This window comes from Melanotaenia boesemani, chromosome 10, assembly GCF_017639745.1.
Source record: "Melanotaenia boesemani isolate fMelBoe1 chromosome 10, fMelBoe1.pri, whole genome shotgun sequence".
Taxonomy (NCBI): domain Eukaryota; kingdom Metazoa; phylum Chordata; class Actinopteri; order Atheriniformes; family Melanotaeniidae; genus Melanotaenia; species Melanotaenia boesemani.
The window spans coordinates 27,586,840-27,611,826 of NC_055691.1; the positions used below are offsets into that span (position 1 = coordinate 27,586,840).

Below are 24,987 nucleotides of genomic sequence, written 5' to 3' on the forward strand. Positions count from 1 at the left end.
CCTTGGTGGAGCTAACAACTCTTTACATCCCTGTAAAATAAAAAACCTCAGGTATTTCTTATTTTAACAGATACATTATGCTATGAAAGGACACCCCGCTGTGATGGATTTTCAGGATTTAAGACAAAATTCTGGGTAACGTTCCTTCAAGCATGTGAAATAAGTGATAAAGTCTGAAAGGATTTACTGTAAAAAGACAAAGTCATAACTTGGATTGCAAGACAAAAAAGCATACTTTAAATGCACATCCAACTTAAGGAGTTGAAACCTAACTTGCATTAGTTTTACCATGCACAACACAATACCACACAAGACAGATTCAGAAACCAATTACAATCATTTAGGATGGTCTCGTTTGCTAAGGTGAGACATTCTCTGGATTGGCTTCACATTTGGTGAGAGCTGATGGGCAGACAAGGTCACTGGATGTACAAGCTCTCATTTAAATCATAGACATGAGAGCAGAACTGGGGTTAGTTGGGTCTATCAGAGCTGTCAATCAATTAATGACAATTATTGAGCAAGGACACCCGTGGGAGGTGAGAGAGGGAATGAGAATGACCATGGGGGAGCAACATAGGGAATGGGACGAATTATGGAGATTGGAAAATAATGACCAAAACTGAATGATATTACCAGCCCACACAAGCAGATCGCCTACTTCCCCAACATGTGAAAGCGAGTCAATTGAGCACCATGACAGGGATTTGGACCTGTTCTACTAATCACACTACCAAAGAGGAAGGTATTTGATAACTTATTAGAGTTCATTAAAAAAAAGCAATGCATTTTATGATCATAACTAAATTATGTGCAGCTTAAAATAAGCCATGAATTATTTCATTAGGGAAAATATGAATAATAAAGCTAGCTGTTTATACCACACTTATAGAAAGTTAGCAAAACACTACATGAAATGAAAGAAAGAGGTGAAACCACACAATGTCCCACGCAACGAAGGTGCTGGTGCCACTGCTGTGCTCGCACAAATGAGTACAGGACAGAGTCATGCTCAGTCTAAACTGGAAGAGTGGAGGGAGGGAAAAGCGTTTTGAAATTCTCCAGCTGGCAGGCTTTAATTTTCCACCATTCTAATTAAAATGCAAATTAAATTTATAATTAGCAACCACAGTATCCGAGAAAACCACCTTGTGTGCAGCCCAAACATATGGGGCAACCAGCGGTGGGCAGCACCGTCTCTAGGAGACAGTAGAGGTGGGTGGCAGGACTGAGGAGCATTTGTTGAGGATGGAGCTACTGATCATGGGCCGGGTTGGTGACATGGGAGCAAGACTGTTTGTTAACCTGCTCCTCTCAGCTGGGAGCCCTCTAAGCTCCCCAAGCACAGTGAAGCTGGGAGACTACAGCCCAGTTTACTCTGCTGTCACTTCCGTTGTCACAGGTCATCGCATGCTTCACCTCAGCTTTGCACAAATGTGGTCAACAGAACTGCTAGGGTCAGCTTCACCAGATCGAAAGGTTCCTGACCAAAATTAACCTTTGCTGACTCTCAGATAATTAATGTTTCATTGATGGCCATTCATTGTAGACACAACATTTTCCTAACCTAATGCCATTCAGCTGCACTTATCAAACATGCTATAGCTGTGGCTTTTGTATTATAAGTTCAAAAGTCATCCACGTCTCTAAGCATTTGGCTTCAGTTCAAATGGAACTGTAAAGCTGCCACTTTTTCTATAGTTTATCTTATGTTTGATGATGAATACTATACTTTTTGGGATTATTAATGCAACAAACTGTATTTGACCATCTTTTCTTGGCCAACACAAGTTAGAGATAGGTCACAATGGGTGACAGGAATAGCTTTCTCAGAGGTGCCTGGATTTTCTACTGACACTGCTGAAACAGCACCATCAATCATCCATCAGTTGTCACAGCCTGAAGCTAAGGTCAGAACAAATCCATGTCAAAAGAAAAGGCCACATCTTACCATGCGCTTTTGCTCAGCTGGACAGTCTGCCAGTGACACTGTGTCAAGAGACTGCCTTCCCACTCTATAGTCCTTCTCTGTGACTGACTTAGTCAATGAGAAGGTCTCATTTGACCTCTTAAACACCCCCCATCCCCTTGACACCTGAGTTGGACCACCAGCTTCCATTAGGCAGTTAAGTGTCTTGACTACAAGACAGACTTATCTAGGAAGCTGTCAGGTGAGTTAACCTGCAAAGCTATGGCTAGACAATTGGATGTGTCCCAGTGTCACGAATGACACAGTTCCCTCTAACATGCTGCTCTGTAGGTGACACTCTTTGCTATGTAAAGTCAAGCACTAACAGACTGTCATCTGTAATCTTGACTTATAAAAGGCATCAATAGTAACACAGTAGTCATCACTATGTTTTCTTTATTTCCCAGAAGACCCTACTGCAATTTTTTCTGATAGATTTTCAAGCTTCCACTCTCTTGACTGTCCTTGGCAACTACAGAGCTGAGTTTTTGTCCTTGGCAACTGTGAAGTCATCATCAGGCCACTGGATGAGCTTTTTATTTAAACATATTGTGGGGATGTGACATCACCCTATACGTTGTGACTGGACTGACAAGTTAGACACAAAAGAAACCTTTCTGTGAAAATTTCCAAACTGCAGAGGTAGACAAAAAAGTCAAAATGATATATGGCTATACCAAACTGACAGTCACTGCTGGACAAAACATGGTTTCTAAATATAATCCTCTATTGTTTCCTGTTCCCTAAGAAATTATCTTGCTAGCTGTTTGGTTTGTGCCACCTGTTGCCTTGTTAATCATGCTGCGAAGATACTCATAAATCATAACATTCTTCAATTAATCAAGCTGTCAGCTTCTAGGTGAGGGGTCATGCATGGAAGAGACAGAGGTCATCGGTGTGGTGTGAAAGGGTCATGGTTGTGTGGCATCTGTTATTCTTAGGAAGTGTCAGTAGAGGAGCCAAAGGAACAAAGAAGAAATCAAAGTCCAAGGGACACAAGAAAGAGGGGGGTGACAGGGGAAGCCACACCGCAGCCAGAGAAAAGGAACCATGGTGAAAAACATAAAGCCAGTCAAATTGACCTGTCATTACATCAAGAGAGCCATGCCAAGCCGCAACATTATCACACTTGCCATACCCTATTAGATGACAGAGTTCCCGCAACTTACTAGGTTCCTGCAGCACACCATTTGCATAATTAACAAGTGATTCATGTGCCATTCATGTGACTTCTATTCATTTGTAGAAGCCTTCAGATTAAGAAGCAAGCACTGCAGACCATAATTGTGTCACAGGATGCAGGGCAGTATCACATAGTTATTACACTAAAATCATAAATTGGTCAAATAAATCTTTTACTGATGTGTCTTACCTTTTCAAGATGAAGCATTAAGAACCACTAACAGTAAGTTGAGGCATTTAATTGTTTCTTCTGGTGTGTACCTTGAAAAATACTGCATTTTAACAAGTATATGTGAATGCCAGACAGAAGGTACATGCAAAGAAATTTTCTGGCTGTGATCTGAGAACAGGAGTATGTAGTTCCAGTATGCATTTGTATTTTGATCGCATCCCTTCATTCATTCTTTCATATATTCTCTACCTTACAGAAATATTTTTAGTTTAATCAAAATTCCTAATGTATTAATGTAAGTGCTATTTCACTGTTAATTTAATTAACCAGTGCATTAACCAGTCTTCCCACCACATGCCCCACTGCAAAGAAAGCAACAAATCCACCCACCAACATTGCTTGTGAGGTTAAAAGCAATTTCTGACAACCAATGCTGACTGATGTGGTGATGCACGATCAAATCTAATGTCAGGAAATTAATTAGATCTTGTAAGAGGGAAGGGATGCTCTCAAACTTTAGAGCACAGATTAAGTACAAGAGTAGCATGAAAAATCTGAACACTCACCTGATGGTCATGGTAAATCCATAGCACACGCTAGGATAAATAGTAACACATGAAATTACCCACATTAATTCTGTCGGGACAAAAACAGGCAAGAGGGCTTACTTGGACCAATAGCATCTCTATTATTATCCAATATGCTCCAGCAGGGCTAGATCGGGGTTCTTTTGGACCTAGAGGCCGGGGTGTTTGGTCTGATAGCGACCCTTTGGGTAAACATGGGTAGTCTGTTATAAGATGAGGAGACCATATTATTATGATTAGTTCAAATGAGGATAATATGCACAAAGCGATTTTTGTGTCTGCTGCCAATCTGTTGCAATCAGCGAAAAACCTGCAAAGGATATGGCTCCGCCATGAGATTCAGTCAGCGGTTTATTTATTTGACTGAATATTTCTGTTAACTGTAGAGCTCATTTATTAATCTGATCATGTTCATACTGTCTACTCAGGTTATAAAATCTTATTTTTTTTATTGTCAGACAGACAAAAGAAAAAAAAATGTTTATTTTCAATAATAACTGTTGATTTTGAAATGAAAGATTTAACTGGATGGTATTTTGCTCTGCATTGCATCTTCAGTTTTAGACCTATGGCACAAATTTACATCAGTCTAAAAGGTCTGTATATACAGTAGCTCTAACATTACCACTGACCATGATTTGGTTTAGGAGATTAGCACATTGCAACATAACTGGAAGCATGCTTTTCATGCTGTATCTTGAGGCATATTAATTGTCTTATATGGGAGAGAAATGGACCTCAGTGGATGTTATAGGCACCCACTGAAATTGAAAGAAAGTTTTTTTCTGGCATTTTCTTTGAAAAGAAATAAAACAAGAAAAAAAGATAAAACATGGTATGTTATTAACTTAAAAATGCCTCAAAGAAGAATGTACAGTTAAGTTCTACAAATAAGCCAGATGTAAAATAACACAGATAAACAGAGCACTTATGTATTAGCGATACAGTAAATTATTTTGTATATGAATGATCATTTCCAAGCATGAAAGTAATTAGGAGAACACTTGCAGCTACATCCTACACTGCAGCTCATAAAGGTGAGTGAACAACTTAAATTCACTCAGACTGGAAATTATTCACAGCATAACTATGTCACAATTTTCCCCATTTCATTTTAATAAAAGCATGCCATTTGCAGATGCCAAATCAGATGCCAATCTTTTCATGTGCTACACACCTTAAAAGCAAAGTACAAGTACTTTAACCCTGCACCATTTAGCACATGAGGTCACTCATTGCTGATAATTACAACATCTGTAATTTCCTGTCTTCATGTACTATACATCAAGCCTGAACTTTACAGAGCTCGAGGTGTCAATCTGCTCTATGTATTTCCCTTTGCATTAGTGAGTTTGAATGACATTTAAGTCTCACAAATGTTGTTACCAGCTTGCCACTGCCCACTCATCCACCACCTTAAGAATTTGCAAGGGATTTTAACCATTGATTGTTAAGTGAAAGTCTCATGCAAGTGTGTTCAGGCATATTTAAAACGGCTTTAATGAGTTCACTTAGTCAATCACTGCTCTTTTGTTAAAAAATGGGTAAAAAAAAATCAGCAAAAACTGAGCACAGCATGGCCTACAAATCATGACAGGATTATTATGTAAAATCAAAGAGCACCATTTAAAATTATATATATATATATATATATATATATATATATATATTATATATATATATACACATATATATAAACAAAAAGAAAGAATAATTAAAAAACTATGCTAATATTTTATACTCTTAGTCTATGCTAGACATTTATGTGCCATTGCCAACAGTGCTTTTTTTTTTAACAGTTTGATTAAATGCTTTAATCAATCAACACCCCAGTCTGTGTATTAATCACTTCATCAAGCAGTTGATTCATTAGGTTTTTAATGGACTCCATTTATTTTGATTTCTCCTCTCTTCATCTTATCGAAAGGCCTCTCCCAATCTGGACAGATAAAAAGAGGGAAGCAGGAATGGCTGCCTGTAGTGGCGAGAGCTCGGGCGAGCCTGTGCCTTAACTTCATTACAATCACGCTGTTCAGACTTAACCAATTTATTAGTGGCAATATGGTGCCCTGAGCAATGGCTAGGTAAACCACATAGCTTAGCTCAGATAAACAGGCGCCCATTCATTTGTCTCCTCACCTGACACTGTGATGATGTATGATCCTAATAAGATTAATATCCCCTGAATTTATTTCCTCTTAGTGCCCACAGACATCCCTTAATGTTACTCTTCAATGGTCTTAGAAGGTAAAGCAGGAAGTGAATAATGCATTTTAAAAAATTCAATGAACACAGGATGAACACAACACTTCTGATGTAAATGTTAGTGTTATCTACCACTTACTGCACAGATGAGACAGCATATTCTTTTGCTTGAACTGTGAATGAGCATTATTTCCTCGTCTGAAGGAGCTAAAAAACTCATTTTTAAAAAGGCATCTTCTCTAACAATGATTATTCAAGTTTTTGCTGTATTCAATAAGGCATTAAAGTAGTCATTGAACCATCATGTTCTGGTCAGAAATGACCACAATTAGCAAACAATCCATCTCCTTTTAAGCCCCCTCCCAGCCAACCCCACCATCACCCAACCACTGCAGCGTCTAGTTTGGATTCATGCATAGACTTTCTGTCTCATCCATATTTCCCCCCTGTCTGCCCTTCTGCTTCTCCTCTTCTCTTCATTGTGGGCTAAAAAGCTATTGTCTGCATCATCTGTAACTCTGTTCACTGTTACGAGGCAGCGGTGAAAAACATGAGAGTGCACAGGCTTGGAACGCTGAATAGAAAATTGTACTTAAGTGGTCTTCTCTTGCCCATCACCTCTAGCCTCTACCCTCCTCCACATGAGAAGGGCTGCTGGGGTGGGCTAGAAGGGGAAGCCAGCAGGGCAACAGCAAACTTGAAAGCAGCCAACATTTGCAGCACTCTTGAAAAACAAGCATTTCACACCTGAAGCCTTTCATGCAGGGCCTCGAGGCATCCCCTTCAAGGCATTTAATTGGCTATTGCTTCAGAGCTCGTTCAGCGTGCCCATTATGGTGAGGCGACAAGCAGCCAAGTATGTCGAATGAAAAGGGTCCTTCTCCCAGATGGGCCTTGTGGTATTAAAAACTACCCGATCACTTCTTGTTGACTAGCAGTGGTAAATCAGATGTATGCCCATGTACTAATACTTTCAATGAAAAGAGTGAACTGGATAAGATAGAGAACAAAGACTGGACTTCACGATTTCTTTCAAATACAGTTCTTTGTCATAAAGACTAAAGAGATCATGTTCTGATACCACTGTGTATATTCTGTAGGCACTGTGCATAGCTCTTAGAATAAGTGACACTCAACTTCAGCATTCTTGTTTATGACATTTGTACAAGCTGTGAAACATTTCAACTGCTGTTATTGTCAACTGGTGAAAACATTAAAATACCCTGCGGCACGCCTCCACAAATCAGACACTTTGATCATTTACACTTCCAGTTGAAATGAAGCCATTTGTGGTTCCTCTAAACATACATTTCATGCTTTAATCTCAGCCTGAGGATGCAAGGCTCCATGATATGATGCTCCACTTTTGTTTGGCAGTTCTACCTTAAAGATAGAGCCTTCTTCCTTCCCTGTGCCATCTGCCATCTGAAGTTTCACCCATATCAGCCTGAGGCTTTGGAGCCTCCGCTGAAAATGTTTGTGAGGGCACCCTGACTCCCCATGGATGGACAGCCTAAGGGGAACCAGATAAAGTAGGTGTTTAGTCTCTGGGCTGCTGATGAGGAAGGGATTGGCTTTGAGCTGGGTTGGGACTCATGGGAAATCTGGCGTGCAAACTAATTACGTTGTGCTGCCAAACTGCCTGTGATTACAAAATGGAGAGGCGGTGAAGGTGGAGCTTACGCTTTATCAATTGCCCTAGCATTTCTTTTTCTAAGAGAAAACAGCTAAAGCTAATGAGATTATTTAAAGGGATGTTCTTTTTGTTTAATGACTTGTTGTCTTATTTTATCCATACTTATTGTAGCAAAATATTGGATAGATGTACAAAAGATAAATAAGTGATTTAAAATGGAAATAATTTAGGTGTAGAATCTAAAGATTTAAATTTTGTCTTATCAGAAAAAAAAAAAAGAATTTTCTAGTATGGTTCAGTAACAGCGAACATCTAATTACTTTTTCCTTGTTTCCCCCACCTGCCTGTCACACTTTTGGAGAAAGCTGCTTAAAAACAGGTTAGTCCACAAATTATCTGCTATATTTTTATTAACGCCTCAGCTGGTGGCACAGACAGCCCCTGAAGATACACACCAAGCAAATCATTAAAGGTACAATGGGCTGCTAGTTTGCTTTCCTTAGTGTGAACTAAGGAAAGCAAACTTTGTGTTTAATATCTGGATACTTCTTAGGATGAATCAGCTGACAAATTTTGACTAAGATTACTAACATATTATTTTATTATCAATGCACAGCCTCAGATCTAAAACTTTGAAAAGACAAAGATCCAGATGTAAATATACAAACACGTTTAAAAAAAAGTAACAAAACCAAAACCAATGAAAAAGAAGAATTAAACATATAATGAAACAACAACACAGAAAAACCTCAAAACCCAAAATCTGAAAAAACAAAGCAAATAAAATAACCTTGGGCAGAAAATATACCCTCACCTCAGACCAGAAAAAAAGGAAAACAGCGAAAGCAAAAAGAACAAAGGATATTTTACAAAATACACATCACAAGAAACACAAAAACACAAATGTTTAAAATAAGTTCTTAAAAAAAGTAAAAAATTAACAACAAAAAAACAACAAATAAATGTTCAAAAAATGAGATCACAACAATGGAATATGTCAACATTTAAAACACTAAAAAACACAAATAAACATAAAAAAGACAAATTAAATTTTGTATAAGCAATAGAAAAAATTTGAAAAAGCACAAACTGAAACAAAAACCAAACTGATGTAAAAATAACATAATGTTAGTTTCTAATTTAGTAAAATAAATTATCCATATTCTAAGAAAAAGTGTGTGTATATATCTTTGTACCATCAGACTTGGTGGCGGATTACAATAAGGCAGAGCAAGGACATTTGCAATCCATAAATCTTCAGATATATACAGTATAAGGCTCTCTTATTTTATTACATTGTGTTTCATCACATATGAATGTGCTTAGCAGATGTCTCAAAGCATTCTGACTTACATAACTTATACCCTAGCCCATAATCCTGTTATACAGTGGGTCTTGTCACCAGCTCAGATGAAGAACATTTGTCAAGGGTGGAATGACAGCTCACAACAGACCAATAACATCCTTAAAATAACTTGTTTCTCCCTCTCTCGCTTTTTCCTCTCTAATAAAGGGCTCGGCACATTGAGGGTTAAAAGAAAGGAACTAAATTTATAAGCGAACAGTAGGCACAGTCATGGATCTAATCATCACGGGGGATGCAGGTAACATCAGTCAGTGACATGGTGCAACATGATATCAGACACAGAATAGATCACTGTCTGTGCGGTATACATTGCACCACTCTTCCTGAGACCCCATCCTTCAAAGGGGCAAACTGGTTGTGGTTGGGGAACTGAACTTGGGACAAGAGGGCTGCAGGTTCAATATCTCCAGTCAGACACTGAGCAAGATACTTAACCTGAGCTGCCTCGATGAACATCCCAACTAATAAATAGATGGCATATAAAATGTCAGCATAGCGCAAGCGAATAGTAGCCTCGCATTAATAATACACAGCTTGTAGCACAAGGTATACTTCTAGATGTCTAAGCATGAGGACATTTATTAGGTATGTTTGTCGAATAATGCATTGTAGAAAGTGCTAAGTACTAAATACTAAAAGATGAATAAAAAGCCTTTAGTAATTTATTCTTATATGAAATTGTAGATCATGATGTGTGTTTTATGTTTCACATTTTATCAGTTTATTCTTCCTTTAAAAATAAAACTAGGACTCCGTTCTGGTTAGTCGAATTTTGATTAAACTATATTTTTGTCTGTTAGCATTATTATTTTGTAAACTACCTGTCTGGTGGTTATACCCATAAGTATGGTATAGTCTCTTTTCTACCTTGGCTCTCAAGTTTCTGTCCAATGTTCACAAAGCAAAGGAGAAAAATCAATAAACCAACAGGACAGCTAGTCTCAGAGGATTTCACTTTGGATTAAGAATAGGGGGGGAAAAGGCAGAGAATGCAATGCTGAAATTGCATTATGACATTATCAAAATCCTCATTGATTACTGATGTGTAAAAATAAAAAGGTAATCCTACAAGAAGTAATTGAAATGAAATCCAGCAGCTCACTGTTCGACTGGGAATGATAGCCAATGACATGACATTAAGCAACGTGAGACAAGGGGCATTGGTTTAAGTGATCTGGCAGGCGGTACGATGCCCTCCTGTCAGGATCGATCAGTCCTGCTGAAATTTAGAGCAACACTCTAAATTGGTCTTAATGGTGTGTTTCATCCTCCAGTCTCCTCCACACATTGACTGAGAGCCAGTGTCCTTCATCACGCCAGGTTCCTGCCCTCCCTTTCAATCTGGGCATACCACTGATCTCTGCTCTCCTAGGAGAGGGAGCAAATCAGGCTCAGAACACCTACAGAATTGCATGGCTTACATGCTACATGCAATAGTTACAGAGTTTCCTCCTTTTGAGGCTGCAAAATAAGTCCTGAGCCCCCACAGCGCACCAAGCAATTTTCTGATCTGCTCAAAATACACTTTTTTTTAGTGTTTGAATTATAAAATGGCAGAGAAGACCACAAATAAAGTCAACACTATGAAGTTGCTGTGCAGAGTGCTAATAGCCTCTGTCTCAGTTGGTAACTGAGAGCCATTAAGGGGTACAAGGGGGAAAAAAAAAGAAAGAAAACCCTATTCCACTTTTTTCACTCTGTTGGAAAGTAATCTGCTTACATCATTAGGCTAAGCTTGCAGAAACAAATTACCAGATGTTATGTTCCTTTTTCTCTCATCTTTTTGTCAGCATTTTAAAATGCTCTCCTCCAGTTTTCCTCACTAGCGCCCTCTCCACTCCAGCACCTCTCCACAATAAGGCCATTTAAAAATGACAACAATTAGAGAAGGAAAAGACCCTCCTGCTATTCACAAACCGTATCTGGTTCTGTCCATATACTCCCATTTTTGCATGATCCAGTCACATTGCAGTGAACAAATGAGTGGTAAAGAAGAATGAGCCGAAGCAACCAAGGTCCCCCACCCGCAGTTGCTCTTGCTGGGGATTTTAGAGGGTCTAGTTTAGCTTACCACATCAAAACCCATTTGGACATAAAGACTTTTCCCACCTCTTGATATAACTCTGTAGCATGCTGAGAATGCAAACACATATTTCAATCTGACTCCTTTTTAGATATTTATAAGAGCAGATGTAACATTAACTCCAGAGTCAATAGAGAACAATTAAACTGTGTGCAATGTCCTTGAAACAGCTTTAAATGATCATTTTGGATTGGGATTGAAATGAATAAAACGTTCTATAATATTTCTTAAAAAAATAAAATCTAACAGAAAAATGCCATTAATTATATATAAAAAAAGATAATAAATAATGATAAAAAATAAAATGGCCATAAATACGAGTGGGAAAAAAACCTAGCATTAAGTTTATTTAATTTCTTTGAGAAAACACTAAATAGTTTTTTACCATTCGATTATTGTGTATGCGTTTGTACTTGTGTGTGTAAGAATTACACTGCAACTGTATATTTTCACTTTTTTTTCAACCTAAATACAGTCTTATGATTTAGTGTAAACACATTCCTTTTCAGTTTGGTGAAAACGGTGGTAAATTGAAGAAATCAGTTAACAGAACCTTTCCTTCGACAGGACTACAGAAACTGTGCAACAAAAGCAGAAAAACTGTCCATCTGGCCCTGACATTATTTCCCTGACATATAAAAGAATACATAAACAGTTATAGACTTTAAAATCAAATTGCTTGTGTATTTACCTCTTATCAACTGCCTAGCAGCAATTGTGATTCATAGGAGTCATTTAAGTGATAATGCACTCATTCACTACACTAACAAACACATACCTTCTGGTTATCAGTGTGTCGGCGTCGTTGTAATGCTATTCACCAAACAGGAGGCAAAAACTCGAGATGGTGCAGATTGATAAATTGACAGGTTAATTTTCAGTTGGATAATGAGACCAAGTCCCTGAAAGGTTGTTGAGAGAAGTCTCTGGCCCTTTGCTCTACCTTGGATGCAGTGCCATCTATCTATTACTGGTAGAACCGCAACAAACAGCAGGTTCACCCAGGGCCTGTCAAATGTCTAGGTTAAAAAAGAAATCACAAGCTTCCTATTTATAATTCCTTGTTATAGTCCTTCAGAAAAGAACAACTGCAGATGCACAGAAATTTAGACTCCATGTTAAACAACTAAACCATGCTTTAAAATGGTTAAGGCAAGATGCGGATCTAATTTTAAAAAAGGATTTTGTTATTAATCATACACCTTTTGTGACATACCTCTTAAATTTAAGAGTGCATTTGGGAAAAAAAATTATTATCTAATTTGTGTCATTTTGGGGACTTATCTTGCTGTGCAGAAAGTTTAATTTTCAAGAAAATGGTCCATTTTCTAAATCTGCAGATAGCAAAACTGTGTGTAAATTATTTTAAAGAAGCCTCTAGAAAATCCAACTTCAGAGCTTAATTAGAGGGTGAACTATTAGATGAGAAGAGAGGGTTTAACTTGAGGTCAGAAAGGTTTCTTTATCTTACACACATTTCCACTGCTTGTCATTGCAATGTCCAAGTCTGCAAGCACTCTAATTAAGTCTCCACCAAAGTTCCACAGGAGCTACTCCCCATGAATCAGCACACAAAGTAATGCTAATCAAATGCCACTATTTTACTTTCAGGCCTAATGCTCATTATTTCCATCTTGTCTATTGTGCCCATTAGTAAATTTGAGTGCATCTTTATTTTATGCTGCAGAGATGTGTGGATGGGAGTGGACATGATGAGCTCAGGAAAATCCTTCAGCAACATGTCAGGATGGCAGCAAGAATTACTCAACACATCTTGATGATTTAAATGTAAAACCAAATTAAATATGCAAATACTTGATAAAATTACAAAACAAATTTAGCTAACATCAAATCAAATAGATCAGAATTTCTATGTCCGACATTTTCATATAAGATGGCAGAAATATGGCTCAGTTTATTTCTTTAATTTCTTCTTGTGTGTTTCACGGGTTTCAGCTGACTCCAGTCTGAGATTTGCCTCAGTTAGATTTTCTGGCAGCCCTTTCTCTTTGCAAACAACAAAGGATATCAACAATAAGTTTGCATATAAAAATAGATTTTATCATAAATAATACATTTAACTGAAAGATTTTTTTTCATGTTTTTTTTTTTTTACTCATTTAAAATAAAGTCAAATTTATTTTCTCTTTCTTGGATATACTTGTGTTACTCTCAAAATCTTCAAAGTGAGAATTTTATGGTTCTTTTTATTTTGTTAAAATAATTTAAAATTTTCATTACATTGTACAAAAATACTACACAATAAGTCCTGCTCTTTGTGAAAGACATTTAGTAAAGGGGAAGCAGCCTTTTTTAGTTTTATGACGACGGACTATGAAAGAAGAGAACATACCATGTTTTCACGGATGCAAAAAGGAAAAAAAAAACAACTTTACTCCCTTTAAAAAAAAACTATTTTCAGAAACATAGCAGCATTCTTAAAGAAGCAAAATAGAGAAAAATAACTATATCCCAAACATATGATGGAAATTTATTCATTTTATAAATGAAAATATCCAAAGAGGTTGGTATAAAATTTTACACTCTTAATCAAACGTATAATTTAGGGGCACAATGCAAATAAAACTAAAAATAACTAAATGCAAACAAAAGTTTGAAAAGATCCAAACATACTGCAGTATGTTAAGAATCTGGTATGCACATCTAGAATATGTTCCATTGTCATTTTCTTAAAGTGCATTTCATCTTGCACTATTGAAATTAAGAGCAATTGTGATGACAAGAATAATGGCTTAGACAGTCATTGTATTGCTGTAAATGCTGTTGATTATCAATAACCCCATCATCACAACTGGGGGTGCCTCACTCTGCCCATTCATTTGACCACTGTTCTGAGCTCTGACAGACACCACATGAACGAAAGGAAGGGTGTAGAGGACACATCTTGAGGGATTCACCCCATCTGAGGCTCCAAAGCACCCAGCAGCTTGATCCTGTGTCACTCAGAGGGCAAGGCTCGGCTCTCCCTTGATTTGCTTTTGAAATCTAAACGTTTAATTGTGGTCAATGAAAAGGGTTCAAGCAAATGAATGGTTGAAGAATATGAGCGTAGGGAGGGGCTATTTCAGAGTGTCAGGCAGTAAAATGAGTACACATAAGAAGCAGGAGGGAGAAAAAAAAATCAAGAGGGAATAATGAAATTAGGGATGGGGCCAGAGAGAAAGGGAAAGCAAGGGCTGGAGAACTTGAAGCACTGACCCCTATCGTCCATGGTGAAAAGCAAGAGATTAGAAAGTGTTTCATGCTAATTTCCATGGAGATTTCTGTAATTTCTCAAAAATTACTTCTTCCCGCTTTGATTTGTCCATACTGCCTGGCCCCCTGCTTGTGTTGTCGGGGTGGTCTACTCTATCATGCCTCTGCTCTCGCGGGCCCCTCGGCTGGCCCCTTGCTGTGGCCAGCCGTCGAGAGATTACTGAAGCAGTGCTGACGTCTCTATCAGCTCGCGCCACTGTCATGCCCTCTCTCAACACCCCCACCACCACCAGCCAATCCCTTTCCCCTCAGCCTATCATCCTTTCTGCCCACCCACCACCAACTCGCCCTTAGTGCAGACTCTCACAGATCTGTCAGATGATGGCTTCATTGGCTCGCACAGCTCCCTGCAAACTCGTACCAGTTTTCTTACACTCCCTCTTCCTATCCTCTCATCCTTCTTAGAAATCTGCACCTAAAGAAAAATTTCTACCCCCCCAGCTCCCATTGTAGACTGCTTCACCTATTGCCATCCCTCAGCCTTCACTCTCTTTGCCTCATCCTGGTTTGTGCTTCTGCCTGCCACATCAAAGGAGAACCAGGGGTCACAGAGCCACAGGCATGGAATATAAATGCAGCCAACTCTGTGGCAGTATGGGAAATCAATCCTCTAAAGATAGCTCCATACACTTCATGAACCCATCATCAGTCTCTGATACATACAGTAATGTATAGGGATTTTTATGGCCTTCTGTGCATTATATATTGCACGGTATGTGTCTCAAAAAAAGTACTGCTTACCATCACATGCTATTTCAAAGTACATGGCTTTTGTGCACTTATTTTTTTTCCTTTTTATCTTAATAAACAATGAGCAACACATGGCATCATCTAAATTATATATGTGAATTAAATCAAAGTATGTTATATGCCTTCATAAAATGTGCCAATTCCATCTACCAGCACAACTTTCAAATCCTTACAAGTGAGTCTATGTGACAGCTCTGGTGTAAATAGGAGCTGCAGGAAGAAAAATGCCTGGGAATAACACTGCAGTAAAAATGTGTAAACAACTTTTGTTAGAGGCCCAGCATTTAAGTTTTAAGCCAGCCTTCACAGGTGATGCTTCTTGCAATATCTCAAAAATTAACTTTACTTTGTCTGCAGCACCTGTGATGCAGTGGGGCTGCCTTGCAGATGATGACAAGATATATCGCTGAAAGACTTTAAATGATACAGCCGAGCAGTAACATTGTTGTTATGAATCCAAAGAGTCTACAGGGATGAATGAGAAAAGTAGCGTGATTGCCAGACACCGAGTACTGCGGCGGGGTTGGATGGCTCAGTGTGGGGGCGACTGGCTCTGGTTGCTTAGCATTAGTATTAGATAAACACTCTGTCGGAAGATGTCAACGTCTCCATTAATGCCAGAGCTGCCACACAGGCTGAGCTTGAGTGACACAGTGTTTTGTGGAGTGTGACAGGGGTTGTAAATGCTAACTCTCACTGGCTAAATCTCCAAGCCTGGCAGAGGAAAACTCTGGCGACACCTGGGAGGGCAGAGGATCTACACTTTTGACACTGTGGGGGAATGATAATACCATCTTGTCATCTTTATCTGGCAGAACACAAATTGAAATCAGACTTGTTAAATACAATTGGCAAAAAGCAAGAATCAGATAATCTATGTTTAATTCTAATTTCAAAATTGGAACAATAATATAAATCTATCAAAATAGTCAAATTAATGATATACTGAATCTGAGGCTTAATCGAAGGTAAAAGTTGGAGAGAAAGGGCTTAAAGAAATCTTTGCTCACTTATCACTTTGTACCAACCACAAGCAGATTAGCTTCATCTGGAAGTGTGGCTACCCAAAAAGGGTTTTCCATAGTCTTTACAAACCACAAGATGGAAGCTGTGTGTTCAGCACAAATCTAATGCACTTACAGGCAGCCACAAGAACACATATTCAGCCACAGAATGAGCAGGATATGGGTTTTTCCATTCTTTCACAGAGTGGACTATGGCGTTTGCAAGTCATTTATTACAATAACAATAACTTTCATTAAAAAAAAACAAAAAAAAAAAAAAAACACACGCACAAAAAAAAGATTAGTTTTGTTTAAAAAGTATTATTAAAAAACTGTAAATTAGGTAAGCTGTATATCACCTGACATATGTTTACACATATGGATACGATTGAAGTCCTACACGTAAAACTAACCTAGAACTGCAAAGTGAAAACACTTCATTACAGATGGTTTAAAATATACCTTTTGTCTTCTTCACATCACTGTTAGGATATTTTGAAGATATCATGACCACAGCCCAAGTTGCTAGGAAAAACAAAAATAGTAACAAAACCATATTAAATTAAAAAAATAAAGTTTGTTGTACATTTAATCCTTTTCTCAATGCATTTTACTTTTCACATCTGTAGAAGATTTTCAGTTTCACAAAACAGCACAGAGAATTAAACTGCCTTGAGCTCAATAATTCTGGCCATGTAGGAGCTGCCGAGTTGTTCTGCAGGCTGGAGGGCTGGACAGAGTAGTGTGCCCCCCCCACCCCCCTAATGCCCTGTCCATTGATCTTTCCCGTAACTAAGGCTCCCCACAGAAACCCACACAATCTGTGCAGAGGAGTGCTCCTAGGCACCCCCCACTTCAAAAGGTGCATATTTACTCTTAGAAATTTAGAGAAAGTGCAGCTGTGGATGCATCCTCCAACCTCAATCAATGATAGGGCTGGTCCTCCTGACCCCCCCCCTGCTGGTTAATAAAGTGCTTCTTAGGCTTGGTGGTTTCCCTGGAAGCCTTATGGGTTTGGTTCAAACTAGCACTTAGGTTTGTTTCCATCGTGTCTTCTCGAAAATTGATTTTTAGACAAATACTTATCTTGTTGCCCAACAAAGTTCCAGAGTGTGTTATTGTAAGCACTTTCATTTTGTCCCTGTTTTTATTTTTTAGGTGGTGGCTTTTAATGTCGCCATAGAAAAATTTTGCAGAATGAGGCTAAGCTACATAACTCTATACAAAAAAGTTTAGCCTACAGTTACAGTTATCAGCATTTTTTTTTTTTTTTTGTATATACAAAAAACTTGTGAGTATTAGCTAAGTATGAAGTACTTATTCATGATTTGTGATTTAGAAATACTTGAACAATGGCTGGCTGATTCAGTTTCAATAAAGAAATATCTTAACGTCAAAATGGCAAAAAAAAAAAAAAAAAACATGTAAATTAAATTGTTACAGTATCCTCAATTAGCATTTTTGTTCAATAAATCTTCTCATGTATTACTTAACTTTCTTTTTTTATTGTGTTTGAAAAAAGTATTTCATGCTGAGATGCACATTATCATAATTGTCACTCTCAATCTTCAAAAAACAAACGTGTATTACGACGGTAGCTAAAATATGGCTTCTGCTGAAAATCAGACAATCAAAATCTTTTGTAATTAGCACAGTGATATTCTAATTACCAGTGATTCAAGATATTCCATGCTGCCTCCTGTCTTTCTCAACAATTAGAAAAGTATATGTCAGCTGTGACTTTTTTTTTTTTTTGCCTTTATTTCACTTAAATGTGCATCTCTAAAGTGTGTGCGCGCAATGGGGGATTTATTCAAAAACAATGACATTTACAACTCATATTTGGAAGAAGTACATTTAGCGCACAGCAGGAAAGCTTAAGATTTAAATGAGTGGACAAAAGGTCCAAAGTCATTTGCATATCTGCACAACATCATACAAACTCTTGACAATGCAGCCTTTATTCTGCATATATTATAACTGTAAAAAAAGAAAAGAAAAAAAAAAGTTCTGCTGAAGGAATTAGTTTATCTGCATTTGTACTCACGGCTGCATTTTTATGATGAGCTACAGATGCCTGAAAACAAGTGACCTTATGACTACATTGTCTGACATTCATCATTTGATTGTCACTTTTGTAGGAAAGTGCCTGCCTAACCAGGCTGTTCCTCATAGTGTTGATTGCATTCTTCTTCAAGCCTGCCACAACAGTGCTAGCTCTCAAAACAGTAAAGAAAAGAAAAAAAAGAAAAAAAAAATAGTTTCAGTGTCATTAATCCCAACTTGTTTGGACTCCTCACGCTGACTCTCCCACACATCTCCCTTTCTTCCTCTCTCAGCACATGCTACCGCTCTCACTCTCTCTGCCTCGCTAACATGTTGACAGCAGTTTGTTAGTAGGTATCAGTTTTCAGCGAGCAGGCTGAGAGGGAGAGAGGGATGTGGTAATCATCTCTATCTCCGGCTGCTTGGCAGCGTTCCCCCTCGGCATGCTGGCAGACACTTGCCATTGAACGGCTGTCAGGCAGAAAGGGTGTGGGATGTGGGCTCAAGCTACACAGGTCACGGTCATTTCTTTCCAAAAGCCACTGAAGCTAAAACCTTAAGTGGCATTTGAGCTACCTGCACTGTCAGTTCTGACACTCGCAACACTAACAAGGAGACCACCGGTAGAGAGTCAAACTTGATTATGCCTCCCTGGTGGATTTCCTTAATATAGCTTAGCTACTGCCAGACTTGTTTTTCTAATAGAAAGCACATGCTTTCAACATTATGAGACATGCTCTGCAGTGTGAGACAACATTTTGTGCTTTATCTGAAGAGTGAATCAAATTATAAAAGACACAGAAAGCACAAGCTATAAACGGCAATACAATGAAGAAGAAAAAAGACAATTTAATATTAATAATCAAAATTAGTTTGAACTAATTAACATTGTTGGTTGATATGATGTATATTAAGAGGGGCAGTGCTGTGAGTCATGTCAGGATCATATGTAATGATTTAAAAAATAAAAATCAACATCCTTATGTAGTGTTAATTTATACTTTAAAACAAAAGCGAAATAAGCAGTTTTATAGCCAGAATGTAAAAAAAAATATTTTTAATCATCTTCAAACCTCTATGTTATACTTCAAAGATACAGTTTGTGTTTCATAGTGTTTTTTTTGTTTGTTTGTTTTTTGTTTTTTTTTTCAAACATTCCCATATACCACAACACAGTTAATCGACTGTACCTTAACTGTACCACTCACAAACTGGTGGCCCTTATATTGGCTTAATTAATGTATAGAGAAATAATTAATAAGGAAAAGGAAAAAATGCAGAAGAAATGGAAATAATCTGATGAAGTTCAACAGAAAGCTTAAAACTTTAGACAAAACTGAATGAAAAAGTAGTCCAACTTCCACAGCTGCAAAATGAATTGTGCTTGACAAGTTGTAGTCTCTCAGAACCTGGACCTGTGATCTTTAGAGTGATGCCCTCAAGTTCACAGCAACAAATACCCTCAATCACTCAGGGAGATCCTAAGTCTCTCTGTTGGCCAATTACTGCTTTTCAAAAGCCTGGGGCACCCAGGAAACTTTGACTCCTGGAAATAAAGACCAATCTGAGAGAGAAACATTGCCGCTATTAAAATCTTTATAATTCTGTAAATCACAAGTGATTTGTTTTGCCCCATGGCTTGTTCCGATACATCCTTGCTGCTATTGCAAAGGGCATGGGGTGACTGCAATTGAGGAGAGCAAGCTTATTTTTACAACTAGGCTGAGGGAAAAAAAAAAGCAATTCCTTTTTTCTTCTTCTTTTGGAGTGCAGAAGGCAGAGAGCTCCTCTGTGTCATAATTGCCTGAAGTTAGAGAGTAAAGGCTCTAGACTCCTGATGTTAGTATGGGCCTTTCATCAGGGGGGTTGGAGTCAGAGGTGCTTTCAAAGATCAGGCACTCTGGAGGATCCAACTCTGTTTTATTTATGTAATGGAGGCATTTTAAATAAAGGGAAAAAAAAAATTATTATCAACTATCTGTTGTTGCCTTGTCCCTTACTGGTGCCATCGTTGCTGGGTTACTGTTTTTGTTGATGATTACTCCTGCTATATTCACAGCAGTTTTACAATGTCCCAAATATTTCATTTTTTGAACTTCAATATTAAGTACACTATACTGATTAATTTTGAGAATGGATTCTGAAATTAGCCTGCTTATTCAAACAAAGTGGAAGCCAAAAGTGGTAGAGAGGATCATCCAATTATGAGTAAAATCACTCCAATTAAACAGTGCCATGTTAAGTTTTAGAGAGCACACACTCGGCGTAATATAATTACAAATTGGAATGGAAAAATGGAAAAGAAAACACCAACATTATGGAATGACGCATTTACAGTTGATGGATTCTCAAAAAGCCCTTCTATCCTCTGCTGCTCAGGGTTAAGAGTAGCTCTCCTCTGCTGTTGCATCGCTCTCCCTCCCAAATGCCACATTTCCCATTCAGAAGCACAGGGCCCTTTTGGTACTAGACAAGGGCCCTGACGGAGGACGCTTTGATACTTCAGCCTTTAATCACCAGAGTATCCTTATAGAGCCAAGCTGATGGACGAATGGGTCATAGGAAGGATGTCTCAACCATAAATCAGACTACAGGGGTGACAGCGCACAAAATAGGTGAATTGTCCTTGGGTTCGCGACGCCAGCGGCATCCCTTGTGTCCTCGAGTCACACCACCCTTTTTATTATTTGGGAGCGAGTCAAACGGATGCCCTACCAGCCCTACCCCCCCCCTTGTGCTTTTTCCCGCAGTCTTCAAGCCTGCTATGAACTGTTTCCAGAGTCAGTTACTGGTGTAATTGAAAGTGCTTTGTCATCGCTTTGAGCCAAACACTGATGGATGTGAAGTTGAATGAGGTTTGGGTTTTAGTTATATGAGTGAGCCCGTGTAAGATTTATCACCAGAGGCTTAAGAGGCTACAAGGGACCATTAAAGCTCCACAGCCATCTACATCATGGTGAATTGTTCATTATTATTCATTAAAACAGAATGCTTTAATATTTCTAGCTTCCCACGTAAAAAGAAATGTACACATAGGTTACATTCTTCTTGCAGAATAATAGAGAAAAATATCTAGATGCCCAGGTCTTAGTAAGTTAAACATAAATTAATAAAGGTTACTAAATAATTTTGCTCTTCTTTTAAGTTAAAATTCCAAACCTCATGAAAGAGTTTTACATGCCCATGTGCATTTTATTAATCTTTGTCCTTTACAACTTTGCACTTTCAAACTCACAACAGTTAACTGAATAATTAATATTTTCTTCTATCTCAATGTTAAAATGTATTCCTTAATGTGCTCTACATATCCTCTGAACCCACTGGAGGTTTTCACATTGTTTTCGTAATTAGTACGGTCTATGGAAAACCTATGAAGCCATTTAATTTCAATTTAGATTCGACATCTAAATGCAAAGCGTGGGAGGTGTGCTAGTTTTCATTGTCTCCCACTTATTATAGGCTGCCCCCAGCTGCCTGGACTGTGAGGGTAGGATCCTGGCTCCCGTCCAGCACGGCTCTGATCTGGGCCTCTTTGTGATTGAGGAGTATAGAGCTTTGCTGGGCTGATGTCCTAGAGCCATGTTGGAATGCAAGAGCAGTGGTGGAGGTGCAGAGGGAAGTGACCTCGCTGTGTGATGCAAGCAAGAGTATGGGGCAAGAGTTACAGATTGAGGTTGGTTGGATTATAAATAAAGTAGCATGTGGTTTCTGAGCTGCAGCCGGGCAAACAGGAAAGGTGAATATCAGTGCTTACAGCACAATTGTAAATGGTGCCCCCGTCCAACACTGGCTCAAGGCTGCCAAGAAAGCACACTTTAATATAGTAAATTTAAGAAAATTTATATCTACCTATCTCTCTCTCTCTCTCTCTCTCTCTCTCTCTCTCTCTCTCTCTATATATATATATATATATATATATATATATATATATATATATATATATATATATATATATATACATAAATTTACACGGTAATTATGATTAATTAATTACAAAAATATTACATTTAAATTCTAAAGAATGCTGAACGTTTCTCAGTGCACGAGAAACTGAATGCAATGGTGCACACGCCAGAGCTTGGCAGACAACTTAGCGACTTTGGCACTATATTTACCAAGTTTTCAGATCCCACTAGTGACTTATGGAAAAAGAAGACACTAGCAACAAGTCGAGCAACTGTTCTCGGGTTTTTGAAGACTTTTAGAGACTGACATGAAAGCATGTAATGTTTACTTACACTTCTTAATGATAATCAAGATTAATTAATTATAATAATAATAATATATATATATATATATATACACATATTATATATTGGTTCTGCCAGTGTATGTGGCAGTTCCACAGATTGTTGGATCACCCTTAGCTTTGATTTTGAAATGCATTCACTGTGACACTGTTTTGATGAGCTTCTGCAATGTCACAAGACTTATTTCCATCCAGTGATGAATTTTTTTACCAAGATTTTGTATTGATGATAGGAGAGTCTGACCACTGCACAAAGCTTTCTCCAGCTCATCCCAAAGATTCTCAATGGGTTTAAGGTCTGGATGCTGTTGTGGCCAATCCGAGTGTAAAAATTATGTGTTGTGTTCCTTGAACCACTCAACATTTGAACATGCTTGTGCCATCAGAGAAGGAAAAATCTATTTATGGAGTTACCCCAGATCATAGTACTGCCCCTAAAGGCTTGAACGGAAGGAACTAGGTATCATGGGTGTGTCACTTTATCTGCCCCTTTTCTTATCCTGATGTGCCAATCACTCTGGAACAGGGTATAAATCTGGACTTATTAAACCACATGACCTGCTTCCAATAGGTCCAATCTTTATGCTCCCTAGCAAACTGAAGCCTTTTTCCCTAGTTGGCATCACTGGTTAAGGGTTTTCTTATGGCTACACAGTCCACAGTCTTAAGTCCCAATTCCATGGGTTTTCTTCATAATGTGCATGTGGAAATGTTCTCACATGTACTATTAAACATAGCCCTGAGTTCTACTGTTGTTTTACTTTGAATTGATTTCACCAAACGACTAAGTAATTGTCGATTACAATCATTTAAGATTTTTTGCAAACCACAATTTTTCCTTAAAGATGATGGATCACCACTACCCTTCAAGTTTTTAATAATGCAGTCAGTTCAGTATAATAATGGAGCTGGGTCTTTACCCAATTTTAGTAGTTTCTGAAATCTCTTTAGATGTTTTCTCTGTTTGCATGCATGCCAGTGATTGGACCCTTCTTAAAAAGACTAACATATTTTCCATGACTATAGGATATGTCTTCCATCATGGTTGTTTAAGAAATTAGAAGCTACTCATTGCATCAGTTGGTAACTTGTTGCCATCTGAAAGATAATCACCCATGCAGTAATAATGACGTTGCTCAAAAGCTCCCTCCAGATTTATGAGCCTCTCACCCAATGTCTCAGTCTAAGCCCAGTGACCTTCTTCTGGCTACTACTCAAATCTCATGACCATAGGTGAGGGTTGGAATATGGATCCATCTCCTACAACACATATTCCAATTCAAGGTCGTGGAGAAGCTGGAGACTATGCTGGCAGTTAGCAGGCAAGTGGCAAGGTGCACCTTTGACAGGTCGCCAGTCTATGGCAGGTCAACAAAAAGAGACAACCAACCATTCATGTTCACACTCACTTCTAGAGACACTTTAGAGTGAGCAGTTAATCTAACATAGCATATCTTTGGACCGTAGGAGGAATCCAGAGTATCCATGCATACACAGGGAGAACATGGAAATTGTGGCTTTTCAGAGGAGGACATAGCAACCGGATTAAGGAGATCCTCAAATTGTTCCTATCATCACTTGCTAATATGTCCATTTTGGGTTAACAGTTTTCCATCACGGCCAATAAATACCTGTGATGGATCCTGGTTTCATTTTCTGAGCCCTTTAAGGGTCTTATGGAAATCCCCTCCCCAAAAAAGTCTGAAAGTCCTCCTTCTTAAGCGTGACAGTTTCCCTCACCACTGGTGTCCACAAATGGTTCCTCCAGTTGCCACCACAATAGGCACCAACAACTTTCTAGCCACAGCTCCTGGAAGCAACATACAGTAGGGAGGCTCTAAACATGGCCTATCCAGACTCTATGTCAATACTCTCCCCATAACATGTGAAAACTATCCCAGAGGTGTGTGTTAAAGACATCACAGGTGGGGTTTTCTACCAGCCATTCTCAGTTCACAATCTATTTGAGTTTACCAGGTCTATTTGGCTGCCTTCGCCTTCACCTTCACCTCCACGAGATCCAACAGACCACCTATCATTTTTTACCTTTATACTGTTTGTGTGTTTTGTCAATATTCTATTACTTGATTATTGACTGGTAACAATATTTTCTGCAATAACAAGTTGTTTTGTTTTTCTTCTGTTTTGTTGTTTGTCTTTTGCTTTGTCAAGGTTGCAGGCAGAAGGAAGTGGATGCTCATTTTTTGTCAGCAAGCAAAACGTGTATAACTTTTCATGTTAATGTTTTTTATTTGTTTTTGTTCTCAAATTTGCTGATTTGTGAATCTGAGCAAAATTCAGATGAGTTAATCATGAACAGTGAACTGCCGACCATATGTTAAAAAAGAATCATGATTGACCTTTCAGAGGGCAGTGATCATGAGGTTTGTCATGTAGAACTGAAGAAAAGCAGGAAGGAATAAAAGGCCAAAACCCTGCCAAAGGAACAAATACCTGGGAAG

General features: G+C 38.3%; 1 long non-coding RNA gene across 2 annotated transcripts in view; it reads right to left on the reverse strand.

The window, feature by feature from the left end:
* LOC121647850 overlaps positions 1 to 24,987 on the reverse strand; it is a 100,941-nt gene that overhangs the window by 57,953 nt on the left and 18,001 nt on the right. The window contains exon 4 of one of the 2 annotated variants that reach the window (XR_006011897.1): positions 7,322 to 7,628. The exons of the other annotated variant lie outside the window; for it this stretch is intronic. This is a non-coding gene — a long non-coding RNA (uncharacterized LOC121647850). Of the gene's footprint in view, positions 1 to 7,321; positions 7,629 to 24,987 lie in introns of those variants that run through there. 2 annotated transcript variants of the gene reach the window in all.